Source organism: Euprymna scolopes, chromosome 9 (assembly GCF_053919585.1).
Source record: "Euprymna scolopes isolate OS-2025 chromosome 9, ASM5391958v1, whole genome shotgun sequence".
Classification (NCBI taxonomy): Eukaryota; Metazoa; Mollusca; class Cephalopoda; order Sepiida; family Sepiolidae; genus Euprymna; species Euprymna scolopes.
The window spans coordinates 144,427,142-144,445,382 of NC_136490.1; positions in this window are offsets into that span (position 1 = coordinate 144,427,142).

Below are 18,241 nucleotides of genomic sequence, written 5' to 3' on the forward strand. Positions count from 1 at the left end.
TTACCGTATCAACACACATGTTAAATGTGCAAATATTTTCCTAAAGGTAAAAATATACTTGTGAGGAACGATCTATCGGTTGTAGCTTCACTGCTTGGTAAAAATCAACAAATATTTATTATTTTATCATTATTACCAGCAATAGAAGATTTAGCTTTAAATAAAATCTAATAAAAAAGACAATTAAAAGAATAGTTTTGGAATCGGAAAATCGGCACAATATCTTCCGATACTGATACCGATTCCGATACCGATTCAGATACCCTCAAATATTCTGATTTTTCCTATTCCCGATTCCAATTCCGATTAATCGTCCCAACACTACTTTTTACTCCCATTTTCGACCATAAGTAAATTTTGCTGATTTTCATTCATGTTGGCCACGATTTCACTTGAAGGTTGAGCTGACAATATGTAAATATCACTCCTATCTTCCTCATTTCACATCATGCATCTAATTTTATATTTGCATTTGTTCTTTTTTATTTTTATTTTTTGTTTTAATTTTTTGTATCTATCTTTGTTCATTTATTTTTCCAACGTTTTTTTTTAATTTATTTATTTGTGTCGGTTTTAGTGACGTATTTCATAGTTTATTTCCTTTTCCATTGTATTTTTTTTGTTTTCTTTTTGAACTTATCTTGTTCTTAATTCAAATGTTGTTTTATTCAATCGGTTTAGTTCAATTTGTTTTATTTTTGTCCACCATTTTGTTTCTTTTCTATTCTTTCTTTTATACGATTTTTTTTATTCCCTTTATTGACTTTCAGGCCTTTTTCATACCTTTTTATTTAATTATATTCACTTATATTTCTGCTTTTTTTTTTTACTTCTTTCTTATTATCGTCATTACGTTTTTTTTTCATGTTGTTTTTATTTTGTTTCTCTCTATATATGTCTTTACAACGTCTATTCGACAATACGCTCTTATTCTCTCCTCCTCTCGTTCTGTCTCTCCCTCTCTATCTTTCGCTACGTGTGGTTCTCATTATATAATATTTTTTAATCTATTTTCTAATATATTTTTCTCGCATTAGTTATTTGGCATATCTAAAGAAAATGTGTTCGCTTTTAACCTTGGTCTCATTTTTACTTAATTCAATTTAATGTATTTAATGTAGTAAAATTATTTATTTTACTAACGCGGAAACACTTTGTCCGAAAGCAATAATTTAAAAATTTGCCCATTTTTTTATTATATAATATTTTACTTTCTACAGTTCGTTACACGATCCTAAATTTAATGTATTTTAAATGTTAAATTTAATGCACGTATTCCACCAAAGAAACTAAATATAAAAAAACACAACCTTAAAAACTCTTTTTCTCAAAGGAAAAGTTTTGAGTTTAATTTGTTCTAACGTAATTTCCCTGACACGACGGAGCTGCAATCCAAACTATGCACGACAAAAAGGCTTCTACTTTAATCAACTGCTTCTTACTACTCTCTATCTGTGCCTAAAGCTAAACGTTAATTCCATGAACAAAGTCCCTTTCCTTGAACTACCTTTCTTTTTTCAATTTTTGCCCCAAACAAGGCACAGTGCCACTTTGAAGCAGGGGGCTACTATCAGGGACATAATTTGCAGGGATATTATGAAGGGGAATGAGTAGAAAGATGCTTGTTCACATTACACATGACCTTCTGCATATCAGTACACTTGCGAAAGCAGAATCCTGGAAGGGAGTTCCAAAGACCTGCAGTTCTGGGGAAGAAACTATTGGAGTAAAAGGCTTTCTTGCACCTACTGTAAAAGGGTGAGACTTAGTAGTTTGTCGTGTTTGTCGAGAGTATTTACGTCAAGGAGGTACAAGTGTTTTCAGTTCCTCAGAGCATCCACCATTAAAGTATTTGTAGAACAGGCAGAGGGATGCAATATCTCGTCGAGGGGACAGAAGCTGAAGCCTAGATGACAGTTCAGGACGTATTAGATTAGCGACTCTTTTTTTAACCCTGTCCAGGAGCGAGAGACAAGCAGCAGATGCACCAGCCCAGATGTGACAACAGTACTAAATACATGGGCGAATGGTGGCCTTATAGAGGTACAGGATACTTTCAGGTGTAAGTAGTTTTCTAGCACGGTAGAGAGAGCCAACCTTCTTTGCAGCAGCCTTGGCAATGCTCTCAATGTATCTGTTCCAGTTCATATTCCCTGTGAACGTTAGGCCGTGGAGTTTAAAAGAAGTACTTTTAGGCAATGTGTTCTTGGCCATTGCTATTGATGGTAGAGAAGGTTTCTTGTAATTATTGAAGAAAACAAGCTTAGTCTTAGCAGCATTGAATGTGACCAACCATTTTTGTTCCCATTCCACTACAGATTGGATGTCATCCTCTAGGGTTTCTGCCATTTCTTTGAATATGTGTTCATTTGTTTTCCCCTCATATCTGTTATAGAGAGTGAGGTCATCTGCAAATATACCCATCTCCGAAACAATTTTATCAGGGAGGTCATTTATGAATATCAGGAATAATAGAGCTCCAAGGATAGACTTCTGAGGTACTCCCGCATTTATGTCATATTGTTTAGATATATGACCGTCGAGGACAACTTGGATTTTACTCTTACTTAATAAGGATTTAATTACATTATGTATTTTTCCAGTGATTCCATATGATCTAATTTTCCTTAGAAGACCATCGTGCAATACCCTGTCAAAAGCCTTAGATATATCAAGGGATACTGTTCTACCCTCCCCTGTTTTATCCAGTGAATGGTATATACGTTCAGAGACTACAGTTAAGGTATCTGCTGTTGAACGGGCTTGCCTGAATCCATATTGTTTGTCAGTCAGGAGTTTAGCAGCTGTTAGGTGCTGGACTAGGGCTAGATTAACTAAGGACTCAAATATTTTGGCGACAAGCGGGAGGAGGCTAATAGGGCGATAATTAATTGGGCAGGTCTTTCACCAGAATTCTTGAAGAAGCGGTTTTCTAGCAGTCGGGAAAACAAGATTCGTTGAGGCATTTATTGTAAAGTTTGGAGAGAACTGGAGCAACCTCGGGAGAGCATTTTTTAATAGCACAGCCGGGATGAGATCTGGTTCACATGCTTTTGATGTGTCTAGGTTTTTTTTATAATAGCATGTACCTGAGAAGGGGTGATTTTCCAATCATCTAGTGTGGCGTCTGTCCGCAAATGAAAATGGCGTGCCGGGTCCAGTGTGGAGTTTGAGGCAAACCGATTAGCAAGCTGATTTGCTTTGTCAGTTTCCGTGCAAGCAACCTCATGATTGTTTGTTAGTGGGGGAATTGTTGACTGCCCATTATTTACTACGCTGTTGTAGATTTTCCAAAAATCACGGGTATCTAATTTCTGTGCTTCGATGCGTTTTCTGGTGGTTTCAGAGTAATCTGTCTTAGCTGTCACTATCACTCTCTTACAATTATTTCTAGCTTCTATATACTTCTGTTTGTTTGAGCTGGACTTATGTCGGTTGAATCTGCGGAACGCATGCTGCCTTTGACAAATAGCAGCTGCACAAGCATAAGTAAACCATTGGGGAGAGTGGGGCTTGCTATAGAATTTCCGTGCGGGAACATGTGCTTCAATTGCAGTTTTGAACCATTCAGTGGTGTCATTTGCACACTGTTCTGCTGGGAGAGAAAATATATTTTGCCATGGGGCATCTCTGATGAGATCCCTGATGGCTTCCCAGTCAGCATTTTTGTAATACCTCGTTGTTTTTAGTAGTGGGACTTCGGTTTTAGAGCGAGAATTTAGGGTGATTTCTACCATTATCACGGCATGATCAGCATTCTCCAGTGGGCTGTGGGCTGTGGGCATTTGTTGTACAATCATCGGGAACCGTTGTCAGAAAGAGATCAAGAAGTGAGGCATGTTGATCTTGCTAGTCTGGGAAACATGCCGGAAATATAACCGTCTGAGAGAAGCTATGTTTTGTGCTACCAGCTACGTCTGTGGAATTAGAGAATCCTAGCCAGTTACTGTGGTGGACATTGAAGTCACCAATACATGTGCTTGCGCGCTAATATCGATGGAGAGTGCTGTATCTATGCTGTCAGAGACTTTGTTTATTAGGGTACAGTCTTGGGTTGAGGGAGAGCGGTAGAGAAAATACAAGTAGCTAATATTATGTTGCATATTTAGTCTGAAGCACATAAAGGCCTGGCCGTCTGATTCTAGTTTAAGTTCTCTAGTTAGGGGGAGGGCGTTACGAATATAGACTCCAAACCCATGCATACGTCTGTCCGAGTCCTTACGGCAGAGTGGGAGATAACCAGGCATGTTAAAGTGGTTAGAGGGAATGGAGGAGTGAAGGTTAATTTCACTTAATGCTAATATATCCGGGGTGTTTATAAGGAAAAATAATTCAACATCATCTAAGTTAGTTCTAAGCCCGCAGATATTCGTAAATGCAAGCCTCAAGAGAGAGGCAGATTGGTTTTCTTTGAGTTTGGTCCTGGTTTAAACATAACTTTTGCTTGTGCTGTCATTTCATTTTATTTAATTTAAAAGTTTCAGTTAGGGTGAGTGAGGGGGATGCTGGTCAAGTGGTTGTGCAGAATATCAGACATACAATACAAGTTTACAATCCAGCTGAATTCTATATCGCGCGAGCTGTTTTCCAACTGAATGCAACATGATCGTTTTCAAGTAAAATGTAAACAAATTCTTGTTGATATGTTATCTTAAATAACTAAATCTACCCAGTTTCCATCGCTACCTATCACGACGGTGTTGACATAACGACCTTTCTCACACGTATTATCCCTTATCCTTGAGTTGCATTTGGATCTTTATAAGCCGTGATTAGCTTGTAAAACTACATACATACAGGGATCTGCATGTTCACTATTTAATGGATATCGTTTTCTATTCATGTGTGCGTATATGTGTCGTTACATGTGTATGTGCACACATGTCTTTGTGATTCGATGCTAATATTGAGATATATATGCACATGCATATACCGCTAGTGATGTTCTTGGATACAGTGAGTAATTTAGAAGTTTAAACATCTTACACTCTTCTCAGTTAATCCAGTCAAATTTGGTCCTTTTTTTGTGGTTTTGAACAATCTTTGTGATTAACACCATTATATAAGAACACGACGATAACAATCTAAAATTGCAAATTATGAAAGCCAGTCATTAATGAATTTAATTCTAAATGGAGTAAAAAACGATAAATGTGAGAACTTAGAATTTTTAAACTTGCCGTGGATGGTTACGAGAGAAAGTAAGACAATCTCCTGTGTAAATGGCGTTTGATCGTTTTTTTTTGTTTTGTGTTTTTTGTTTGTTAAAAAAAATAAAAATAAGAAAATAATTCTCGGTTTTAATGCGTTATATAGACACGCTAGTCTCGTTAAATCTCGCTGAACGAGAGGTATCGTGATATTAGCTACACGTCGTTTCTCGTCGGCAATGTATGTTCATTTTTCATGCAAAACACACGTATGTTTATGTAACCAGTTTGTTAATGTTGTAAGAAATGATTGCTTGCAAGCAACGACGCCATTTCGTTGCAAGCGTCTTTTCTTACACCTCCCTGTTTTTAGTCATTGGGGGTATAATTCTGTTACATCGAAACGGAAACGTCTTCACTCTGAAATAAAGTGAACAACTTTTATCTGATTTGGTGATATAGAGGATACTCACTCGTTGGAAGGCAGAAGTTATTTAAAAAATATCCAAACTACCATAGAAACATTAAAGAAGGAGGACTCTGCAGAGGTGTCTCCTGTATTCAAGTGAGAAGTAGGACGATTGTTTGGAAAATTTAAAGGGTTTCCTTTGGTATAGAACAACAATTGGCTACACAGGGAGACTGAATTTTTGGCAATGTTAAACGTTTTTCCGCTTCAATTGTGAAGTACAACAACGATTAAGCCTTCTGCAGATGAAATTCCAGCACCCACTCATATGTAAGGAGATGTCGACATACTTCCAGGCAGAAGAACCGGTTACCTCAGACAAGGGTAAGTCACCTTTGTTCAAACCGACAGCTCATTCCTCCTTTTCAGTGGAGTTTTTTTAAAATAAAATTGAGAATAAAATACAATTAACGAGAAATGCTTCGAAAACAAATAAATGGAACTTCAGGGACTTTTAAAGAAATCTGAAAATCGAGCCATCACAATAACATTGGACACAGCAAATTATATTTCTTGAAATGCTCCTTGGAAGGCAGAGCCCTTTAACTCATGGACAATGTTTCCCTCCTCTGAAGAGAGTTACCCAATTGGCTCTGAAGATTTTAAAGAAAAATATTTTGACAAGGAAATAAGAGGGAAAATTGTTCCAGACATGTTGGATTTTCAACTGGAGAATTCAAAAAATCTAGAAGGATTAAAAAAAATCCTGATAAAAATGCAAGAAGATATATGGGAAAACAGGGTTTCATATAATTTTTACTCATATGAGAATAAGTCTGCTGGTGTTATAATTATATCAGAAGAGTTGTTTGCTAAATTCCCGTCGAAAATGAAAAGAAAACTAATTTTTGGGGAGTACCTACGCGCTGTAAACTTTTGGGGAGTACCTGCGCGCTGTTAACAACAATTTTAAAAGAAACTTCGACAGTTGTAATACGAATTCTGGTTGTCAGTAAACCAGTGAAGATATTGAATCCCAAACCTAAGCCACAGTCAAAGTTTAAACTAGATCTGGTAAATGAATCGTCTTTTGAAACCTTCAACATTAAATATAAATCTATAAACAGAAGTGAATTTAGCAAAGCAGATGTACTGAGAATTGTCTCAAACATACTTGCCATGAAACCAAGCTCACAAGGTGTAGAGAACTGCGCCTCTGATTTCGCTATCCCAATAAAGTCTCACATGGGAAATACATGTCCATTGAAAACTTCAAGAAAACTACATGTCGTAGCTGAAACTCTATAAGACACATAAAGTTATGTGCCCAACTGTCTCAAGCAGTATGCAGGTTGATACCTGCTTGCATATGAAAACTTATCATTACGCTTTCTTGTTTCCTATAAATGGAATATTAGTAGAGAAATGAGATAAAAAAAAGTACAAGTGAACTGTTTGTTGGACACCGGCAGTCAAAGGGCCTATTTGGACACTTTTGTATTAAAAAAGCTGCATCGCCTTCTCTTAGGAAAGGATAAAACTATGGAAGTGAAACCCGTTTAAGGTACAAGTCCCCAATTTTTTAAGGAGATATCCTTGAAATTAGATTTCTTTACTGGCAAAACTCATACTATTTAAATTCTTGCGACGCAATTGAACTTATCGTACAATCGTGAATGAGTTCTTTGAATTCTTAGAGATCTAAAGAGACATCGGATAGTTGCAGAGTTTGACGCCAGGAAAGACTTGATCGCTATGGGTAGGTTAATTAGTGTAGACGCAGTCCAGTATTGGAACCTTTAAAGTTAATCCCGTGTATGTATTGATCGGCATTTTAGACACAAAAAGGATTTATTATAATGTATTAAAACCGAATGAAAAAGCGAAAGGCATCACAAATTTATTATGCTGCTGTGTTGGCTAAAACTCCACCGCATCGATCTTCCAGAATCAACTATGTGATCCACCTAGAGGAATGCTACCAGACCCTCTGAAAAAATAGTATGAAGAGAGTAATATTCAGTGGGGGTTATAGAACATGTTCAACCTTGAATTTTTTAGATTGCGTACTGCCAAAGAAATTTCGTCGTTGGACAAAAAGAAGTAAAGCAGTTCGAGAATTCCATCACATTCAAGGATGGGCTTAATCAAGTGAAACTTCAATTATATGGAGATAAGGTTAAATCGTAACCTCCCCACCCACCCCCAAAAACATGCTGCTCTCAGGATGCTGAAAAAAGTGACTAGGGACCTGGAGAAGAAAAGATGGTATGACAATTGCCTTAAAGTTTTTGAACAACAAGAAAATGAGGGTCTTATTGAAGACATAATTGTGCCTCCTAAACAATTTGGAAACTACATCTCTCCAGTACTAGATTTGACAGATAAAACTGATGTGAAAGTGAGACTTGTCTTTAAATTACATATAGAAATAGAAGCTCATTCTCATTAAATGAAGTAGCCTATCATTGAGTTAATTTTATGGCAGATATGTTGGAACTAATTATCCGATTCAGAACAGACCGATGCCTTCTTAGTTGACATAAAAAAACATTTCTGATTATTTGCTTAGTCGCTTAAAAGGGTCATAATCGTTTTTGCATTTTACTCGTACGAAGCTATTGCATTTAGCGTCACTGTGAACCCTTTTATTTTAAACTATGTACTAATGTTTCATGCAGAAAAAAAACCTTAGATGAATTTTTGCTGGCACTGTAGTCAAATTTTTTTGTAGACAACCTAATGAAAACTAGGGATAATGCCGACTCTTTATCTTCTCTATATACATCTCCAAGAGAATGTCCACAGGAAGGGAATTTATATTTTTATTCTTGCAAATGTAAAGTTTCAAAAGAAAAAAGAGTCAGATGGAATACTATCAGGATTCGATTATGGTTGGGAAAAGGTGTTGGGATATTTGTATGGCCTTGTTAAAGATTCCATAAAGGTTTCTTCACTCTCGTGCGAAATGAAGGGATTAACTGAGACTTCAAATGTATTTGATCCTTATCTGCCTGTTGATAAAGGAATTGGGGAGACAAAAACTGAGTTCAGATGAGGCAGTTCTCCAGGAAATATTCAGTTTGGAAAACACTGGAAAAGATCTTTCAACGTTAGTTACTATATATTTTTTCTTAAGAGAGCTTTCGACGAAGGTTCAGGTACTAATTTACTTTTTTCTGTGATGCTTCTAAGGCCACGTATGGTTTTTCAGTCTACGCTGTATAGGATGGAACTACATCCTAAGTATTTCCCAAAGCAAAAACGACACCGCTGCAGCGCCAATTCATCTCAACGTTACAACTCCTTTCCGTGTTTCTAGCCGGGAGGTGTTTCCTTTTTTCAAAAAAGAACTTTAGGGGTCGTTGCAAAAGAGATAGTTACATTATCACAAATGCTGAGGTAGTTTTCTCCTGGATTCTGGTTGAGTTGGTTCACATGAAAAACATATTTGTACGAAACTGTACGATATCACTCGAATGACGGATAAGATTAAATAGGCATAAAGGTGAATTTTTTTTATTTTTTAACTGCGGACAATTCGACTGATGGCTGACCATAAAAATAAGGGAAAAGCTTTCTCATTGGTACAAGTGACCTGAATCGATAAGGCAGGAGTCGCCTTTCCAGGATTCAAAATGATTAGGTACGTTCTTCTGTGAATTAGACAGCGGAAAGAGAGACTGGGGCCACTGTAGATGTTAAAATGGAAAATTTTTCCAACCTTAATAAGTTAATTAGTTTTACATCACTGTTTTTTAAGTTTATCAACAGACTAAGAAAGTGAAAAATGGATCCTAAGTTGCAACCAAATAGCTATCTTATCAAAACCATGCAAAAACTATCCTTTTCGATCAAGTTGAATTTTTGTTAGACCCTGAAGGCAAGAGCATGCCTAAACTGGCGAAGAACTTGAACCTTTACTTTGACCCCAAAGACATGATACAATCAAGATGAAGGACAGGAAGGGAAGAATACCACCCGTGTCACTCATACAACTCATACCACCCAACTCCAGAATCCTATTATATTGAGAAAAAAACATCATTTGAAAAAAAATGATTCTCTCAAAGTACTATCAGAGAAGCTAACATTTAGTATTAGGCTCAACCTTGAATGAAGTAAGATTGGCAGGATATTTGCATTGCAAGTCAGACCAGCTATTAAGAATGTAGTTGGCAATTTCATTAAATGCAAAAGATACAACGCAGCTTTCTTTTTGGTCTCAAATTCAGCTGACTTACCAGCGCCTCGAATGAATTTCATCAGACCTTTCTACATATCAGTGTTGATTATACCAGCTATATCTATACCCAAGGAAAGGAGAAGGATACGTTAGCTGTTGGGGAAGGTCTATCTAAACTATAAAATGTTGCCTAGATAAACCATCTGGAAGAAAGGAAAGTAGAATATTTTAGACTCTTAATTTTATCAACCATACAAGTGTTTTTAATATAGATGTATATAATAATACTTTGATAAGTATGTTTTAACTTGAATAGGGATGGTATAATGAAATTGTGGGGTCGGCGTTCGCGCCTGGCCTCCATAGAATGAAATAGGCACAAAATTTAATAAAGACTTTTTATATCTATCTGCGTAAGTATACTTTGATAATTATGTTTCAGTTTGAAGAGATATGGTATAATAAAATTATTGGGTGCTCGTTCGCACCTGACCTCGATAGGATGGAAATATGTCATAAAGTTTAACTAGGTTTTTTAATATAGATCCACAGAATATTGTGATAAGTGTTTCACTGTGAACAGGTATTATATAATAAATTATGGGGTTTATCTATTTTATTTTTACTTTCATCATATTTTGCTTTGGATTTGATACCCCCAAATTCAAAGCTATCTCTTTACAACCCTTCCTTTTCATAACCTATCATAATTTCATAAATCAGAGTCCATTTTCTGTAGGCTGTTTTTGAACCCAGTCAACGACGGGTACTTTTGCTAGTATATATATATATATATATATATATATATATATATATATGTGTGTATATATATATATATATAGAGAGAGAGAGAGAGAGAGAGACAGAGACAGACAGACAGACAGACAGACAGACAGAGGCAGAGAGTCATTCACAGATAATTAACAAATAATATTGTTTTGTTGGTTACATCCCATCAGTGAGGCTATACAAGCCGGGATCGAAACTCGTCTATTAAGCCGACACTCCGCGTCTCTGCATCTGCGCCGTCATTCAACACCGGATGTAAGCGATATTTTAGTGTTGACAACTATATATATATATATATATATATATATATATATATATATATATATATATATATTTGTAACACCTTAAGTGTATTTGCCCACCGGTGATTTCGTTACGAGAATTCACCAAACGAAGGGAGTAATTATTTCCTTCCATAAGTGAACTAACTATTCATTTCTTACCTTAATGGTAAAAACCATAGCGAATCCTGAGAGTGTTGGTCTTCTATTATTTGCCTTTTAATTCTTTCTCCTGACATCGACCATCAACAGATGGTCGGATTATTTTAGGAAGAGACATGCCTTCTAGACGAATTGCCTTTTCCTTATTTCTTTTTGTTGGCCTTTTGCGTCAGTTCGCTCTCAGCTCGATTTCTTTTTTATGAAATGTCCTATTTTTTTTAATTATTTGTATAATTAACTTTAAAATTCAACCCTTTCTTTCCATTGTGTTGCCCAAAGCATGTGTTCGTTTTCATCTTTTTCGTCCATTCAGATACTATCTTTACATCTACACAAATGTTTCAAGTTTCAATTCAGAGTTTTTCTTCATTTTTGTTTCCATTGCATTGTTCTATAACAGTTAATATTTTGTTTCTCATCTTGTTTTTACAATATAAACAACTTCATACTAAGGGAGGTAAGTAGAATCTGTAGTGGTAATACATCCATCATATGATATCAAGGTTTCGTAAATTTTAAAATGAAATCATAATGATCGGAATTAAGACGTTTAACTTATATTTACCCAGAACAAACACATTAGGGCCATGGCTACAAGGATAGCATGGAATTAAAAGTCATGAACATGTTTCGGTCTTCTAGTGTTTAGTAAATAGAGATCTATTCAGGCAACAACGCTTATTTACGAAACGCTTTCGTAAATAAGCGTTGTGTCCTGAAGAGATCTCTATTTACTAAACGCTAGAAGACCGAAACATGCTCATGACGGTGTAGCAACAAATTATTGCTTACGTAAAGACAAATTGAAAATGTAACTTGCTCTACTTCCGTATTGAGCATTCTTGTGTTAGCCTCGTTATATTTTATTGGTTTCCCTACTTTTGAAAAATAGCAACCTCAAATTATATATATATATATATATATATATATATATATATATATATATATATGGTAAAACTGGTAATTAGTAAAAACTGAAGAGAGTGCTCAATACTATTGCAGAGCAAATATGCATTTTATTTTTTTATTACCGTTTTATCTGTTTGGGGGAATGAGAGGAGGAGGGAGAGTTTCAATTACATTCTCTCTTTTTTCTTTTCTCTTTGCCATCCCCTCTCCCCCTCCCCCTTCCTATATCCACATATCTCCACCCAAGCCTACCTGAATCTGCTACCCCCACACACATAGTACAACCTAATATACTTTAAACTTCAAAACTAAAATATTGTCATTACCCGCCTTCCCCCTCTATTATCTCCTACTACAACACCCCTCTTTTTTCCGCATTCCTCCTAAAGACAATTCTTCCTCATACTAACCAACCATTTCTGTAAGGTCTGACAATGCTGTTAGATCATAAACACTGTCCAACATCCGAAACATATGTAACCAAACAGATAAAACGGTAAATAAACATATATATATATATATATATATATATATATATATATATATATAATAGATATGATTGAAGGATTCGAACTCTGCCACGATTTTGACTCGACTAGCAGGGAAGGGTACCGCTAGGACATCTTCAACCGTCACAATAGTCAAGGGAAAGCATTATTTATACAGGCATAACTTTTCTAAGACGATCTAATGTGATCGGCCGGAGAGCACGAGAAATCGCGATCTCACGTACAAGGCCAGCTGACCGCCTTTTATTTTTCAGACAGTGCTCAACTGTTAAGAAATTATATCTCAATATCTCAAGGGGGTGAAATAATTATATATACATAAATAAGTATTATATATATGTACCCACACACACACACACACACACACACACACACACATATATATATATATATATATATATATATAGATATAGAGAGAGAGAGAAATGTCGATGGTATTTTATTATTGCGTAATCGTTTTGTTATGCTTGTTTTGTTTTATTTGCGTTTTTTTTTCTTTTTTTTTTTTTTTTTTTTTGCATTGTTTCTTGTCACCCCACGACAATTCTGTAGAAACAGATGTTTCTAGATAGAGGTATGAAAATAACACTCCCTGTCGCCTCATCTTATACCCAAGAATAGGCCGTCTCGTCACATCACGCCATAAATACGCGCACTAACTTTAAGATTTAGATGACGAGAATATCTCTGCTCTTTTCTTATTTTTTTCTTTTTTTTATTTATTCTATTTTTTAACTGACACAACGACAGGAAAACAACAGAAAGGAACAAATCATGAATCTGGCAAGGCAAAGGGTAAAACGAACGAAAAAAAAACGACGTTATTAAATAATTAACAAGTGCCTGCCTCTCTCCACCTCTCTTAGTGGTTCACAGCTTTGCAAGCACCTTCATCCCCGTCCGTCACCACCTCCACCTCTGTAAATCGCTCCTACTCCTTCTCCTCCCACTTTCAACATCTAAAGCTGGAATAACACCTAACCTTATTTTTACAAGTCTCTATATTAATAAAATTGTTACCACTTGTCGTGTGTCTATGTTTATCGTCTCTACGTGACTTACACATTATTGTTTTTTTTAATTTATTTCATTAATTTATTATTAATATATTATTTATTGAAATTAAAAGTGCATTAACTCGGTGCAATTAAATTAACTTATTAAATATCCTTTTTTAAAAATGACTTGATTTAATATTTAATCTATCAGCATGCATTATAGTTTCTTTGCATTATTACACAACTACGTTAATACAAAATGATAAATTACGCTGGCTTTTCAAATATATATATATATATATATATATTTAAATGGTACTTTAAAAATAAGTGTCTTCAAAAACTGTGTGATCATATATATATATATATATATATATATATATATATATATATATATATAAAGGGGATTAGAACAGTAGTCTAAAGAGCAGAGTGTATTTTAATGTGATAGTAAAATTACTAATTTAATTAAAATACAAGAAAAGAACAGTGCTCGTTGTAATTCAGATATATAATAAGCTCGATAGGAAAATATCCTAGAGTTACTTTAATATTTAGTAATGTGATTGACAATTTTAAATTCAAATTATATATACAAGAATAAAAAAGCATTGGAAATGCAAAAGGATATAGGGATGGTATGCCAAAAAGTATACAAACAATATAGCTATGAATGGCTAGGCACATGGAAATAGAATTGCATCCAAAGTATAGCCCTATAGCTTTTCTCCAATCTTCATTCCGTGCCATCATTACGGTTGTATATGAGTATATTAGTCAAATCTTTCCTAGTGCATCTATCACTAGTCGGTCCTTTTTTGATAGGGTGCAAAAAGTGTCACCAAACTAATATGTCCCCAACTATCGGCTAATCTCTAACCCTGTCACATGTACCATCTCCGTTCCTGTTATACAAGCAGTTAAATCAAATGTATTCTGATGAATTCATAGCACGTGTTCCCCCCGACGTACATACTCCTGACCCGACGTACATACTCCTGACCCGACGTACATACGCCTGACTAACCAGACAAGCAGCAAAATTCCATTCTTTCCCCTGATGTAAAACCTACTCCGTCAGTTCAATTTTTTTTTCTGTTGGATTATTAGATGCTGGAATCCCCCTCTTGTTTCCTCCTTCTTTGTACGAGCATGAGGAAGCTTAAATGTAAACAAAACAGACATTTCGCTGCTAAAATCCCTACATAGTTCCTTGTAGATATATTTCCAATTAGTATGCCAAATAGCAATAAGACTTATTTGTAAACATATAAATTATTTTTTTATTATAAAGGGGCTTTCAAGGAAACGCATCTGCGAAAGAAAAATCAAAATAGTTACAAATAAAACCACCTTCAAAATCTAGTGGACGATAGCTTTATTACTCCTATTTCTCACAGATTAGACGTTGCGAGACTTTCTGTGCTGGTTCGTAACTTTTATGGCAGGTATTACATGGAGCTTCTACTAATGTCCCTCGCATGTAAAGCATTCACAAAAAACACTTGTCTAGCTACAACAACAATCAACAATTTTCTTCACTCTCTATCCGTGCGTTACACTAAACGAAAATTCCATGATTATCGTTTTCAAATCTAACGCAAACAATTTCTTGTTGAGCCATCCTTTTAATATAATTAAAATTCCCATCGTCCATAATATCGACCATTACGCTATTGCCCATCGCTTACCGCACCCTTAGTAACCCTTTTCCTAAAGTGGACTTATCATTTGATAAACAGTGATCCCTTCCATCGTAAAGAAAAAAGATGTTTCGTAGACGAGCCTGCTACTAATGGACAAATTAATTTTGCAAAAATAAATAAATAAAATAAAATGTCCTTAGTTATGCGTAGTGCGCTTACACGCTCCTGACATAATTTTGTGAATTCTGTCTAAAAATGTGTCCGATTAAAAATATTATTAGGGTTTGGGTGTATAAAAGCAGAATAAACGCCACTGTAAAACGCATAGCGAAATGTGGACAACAATCAACATGAGTAAGCCTGTTATCTAGGAGCAAAGTGTAGTATCTGTTCTGATACTGCACGTCACCTTTTCTGACGTCGATCAGTGGATGAGAAATCCTCCTTGATCGAGTCAATTTTTATTTTTGTTCTCATCCAGAGTGCTCCTTTTTGGGAAGCTGTTTTTCCCCCACGATAAAAACCGACCCTGTGCCTAATTGTGCCTTCGTGGGGAGGCAAGCAAATAGGAACAAACAGTGTGGGTATGTATTTAGTTAGAAAAATAAGAGCAACAATATGTGCATGCCAATATTCAATGACGTGATTAAGCTTTAACCATTAAATAAGTAATCAACTATGCAAGATATAATTAATTCTTAACCATTAAATAAGTAATCAACTATGCAAGATATAATTAATTCTTAACTATTAAATAAGTAATCAACTATGCAAGATATAATTAATTCTTAACCATTAAATAAGTAATCAACTATGCAAGATATAATTAATTCTTAACCATTAAATAAGTAATCAACTATGCAAGATATAATTAATTCTTAACCATTAAATAAGTAATCAAATATTCGATGACTTAATGGTATTTGTAAGTGTGTGTTGAGCAAAGAAAGAAAAGTGGAAGTAAGCAGGCAGGCTAGAACCCGTACCGCGAAGGAGGAAAAGTACATGAACAAAAAACATGACGTCTTTGCCATTGCGTCCATCGCCAAACCGGAAGTGGCGAAAGTGTAAATTAAGTCTAGTCAATCGAAAAGATGGGGTGACATTCGAAAATATCGGCGAAAAAAGTGCCCAGTTGACGGTGAAGGAATTAATGCTTTTAGGAAATTTTTCGATATTTGTCGTCGGAAGGGTCGAGGTAAAAACGATACTGATCTTGTGAAAATCCATCGCCGCTGTCTAAAGTTTTAGACAGAAAGACAGACAGACATTTAAAAAGACAGATGAAATTTATTTCATTTTTATGGCCCTCTCATTTGTTGTAGTAAATAATTTTACCAAGAATTCTTTTTGGTTTCGGTTTCGATTATTACTGATGGCACTCAATTCATCAATCATTTTATAAATATTTTTACCAAGAATTCATCATAAGTTTTGCTTTCTATATATATATATATATATATATATATATATATATATATATATATATATATATATATATATATAATCGGAATTCTAAATTTAGAATTCCGTTTTCGAAAATAAGGGTTGTTGCCTGATGAGGTCTCTAGTTAGTAAATACTAGTGGACCGAAACATGCTCATGACTGTGTAGTAAGAAACTACTGCTTATGTAAAGACAAATATATATATAAACTCTTTACATAAATTAATATCTCGGCCGAAAATTTTGTGAGAATAACAATCGTTAAGAAGAAAAATCAGAATATTCCACATAATACATAATGATACGTTGTTAAAATATCCCGATTTTAACATTAAAAAAAAACATTTTTTTAAATCGTAAAAGGGCATTAAAGCAACATATTGATGAATCGGGTTGTATTATTAAAGAAGTCAAATTGAGTGTCGATATGCTTCTGTTCCTGTTTGTACATTTAAAAGTATATGGATCGTTTTGTTAAGATTCGGAATAAAACAAGTTGGTAGAAAATATTGGTCTGTTGCTTGTAAACAATAATGGCCGGGAAGTGGGATTAATAGCTATTGAATTCCAGATCCTTGACAGATCATGCAGTTGGTAGCGGATGGGCCGGAGTGAACGAGCCGCAAACAGAGAAGTTTATAAAGCACAACTGTTGTACTGAAATCCTGATAAGAAAGCAATAAGTCAAAAGGATAGCTTTCCTTTCCATAGTCTTTTAATACCGTGTGATCCTATGTCGTTCTGGAATAAGACAAGACGGATAGATATATCCCTGGGAATGAAGCGAATTTCTACCAAAACAGACACAGATATATTTCTCCGTTTCATAGACACTTCAAACATAAGGAATACAGAATCGCGATAAGGAAACCATCTGAGACCCCTGAAGAATATTTTCTTTTTTATTCTTCTTTTCTTTGCCCGATCTATGGCGTATTTTTGGTTGAATTATTTGCGTTCCTTTTACGTATTTTATTTATTGTTTGGTGTATGCGGACTATTTTTCTGCTTAATTAGTGTCTACATGTGATACCTATACATCTGGAAATGTTAGGAAAAAGAATTTATCAGAAAACAATTGGATTCGTCGAATCTTTCCAGAAACCAAAGAACTCTAAAAAGCAGTATAATTGTAACTCTCTCTCTCTCTTTCTCTTTCTCTCTCTCTATCTCTCTCTTTCTATCTCTCTCTCTTTCTCTCTCTCTCTCTCTCTATATATATATATATATAATTTTATAACATAAAACTGAACGTCTGTGTGTGTGCACGCGCGCGTGTGGGTGTGTGTGGTCACGAATAGGCTCCTATATGGTTGACTATTTAAAAAAAAACTAATTACATATAATGATAGAAGATGTATCGAGGATCAGGAATGGGTATGTTTGATCTGGAAGAACGGTGGTTCATAAAAATTGTCGGGTCTGCGTTCGCGCCTGGCCCCCAAAGTATGGAAATAAAAATTGAAATAAAAACGTTTACAAGTGTTTTTGATATAGATGTACATAATAATACTTTGATAAGTATGTTTCAACTTAAATAGGGATGGTATAATAAAATTGTGGTGTCTGTGTTCGCGCCTGTACTCCATGGAAATATTGCACAAACTTTAACAAAGACTTTTCATATCTATTTGCGTAAGTATACTTTGATAATTATGTTTCAGTTTGAAGAAATATGGTATAATAAAATTATTGGGTGTTCTTTCGCGCTTGAACTCCATAGAATGTGAATATGTCACAAAGTTTAACAAGGTTT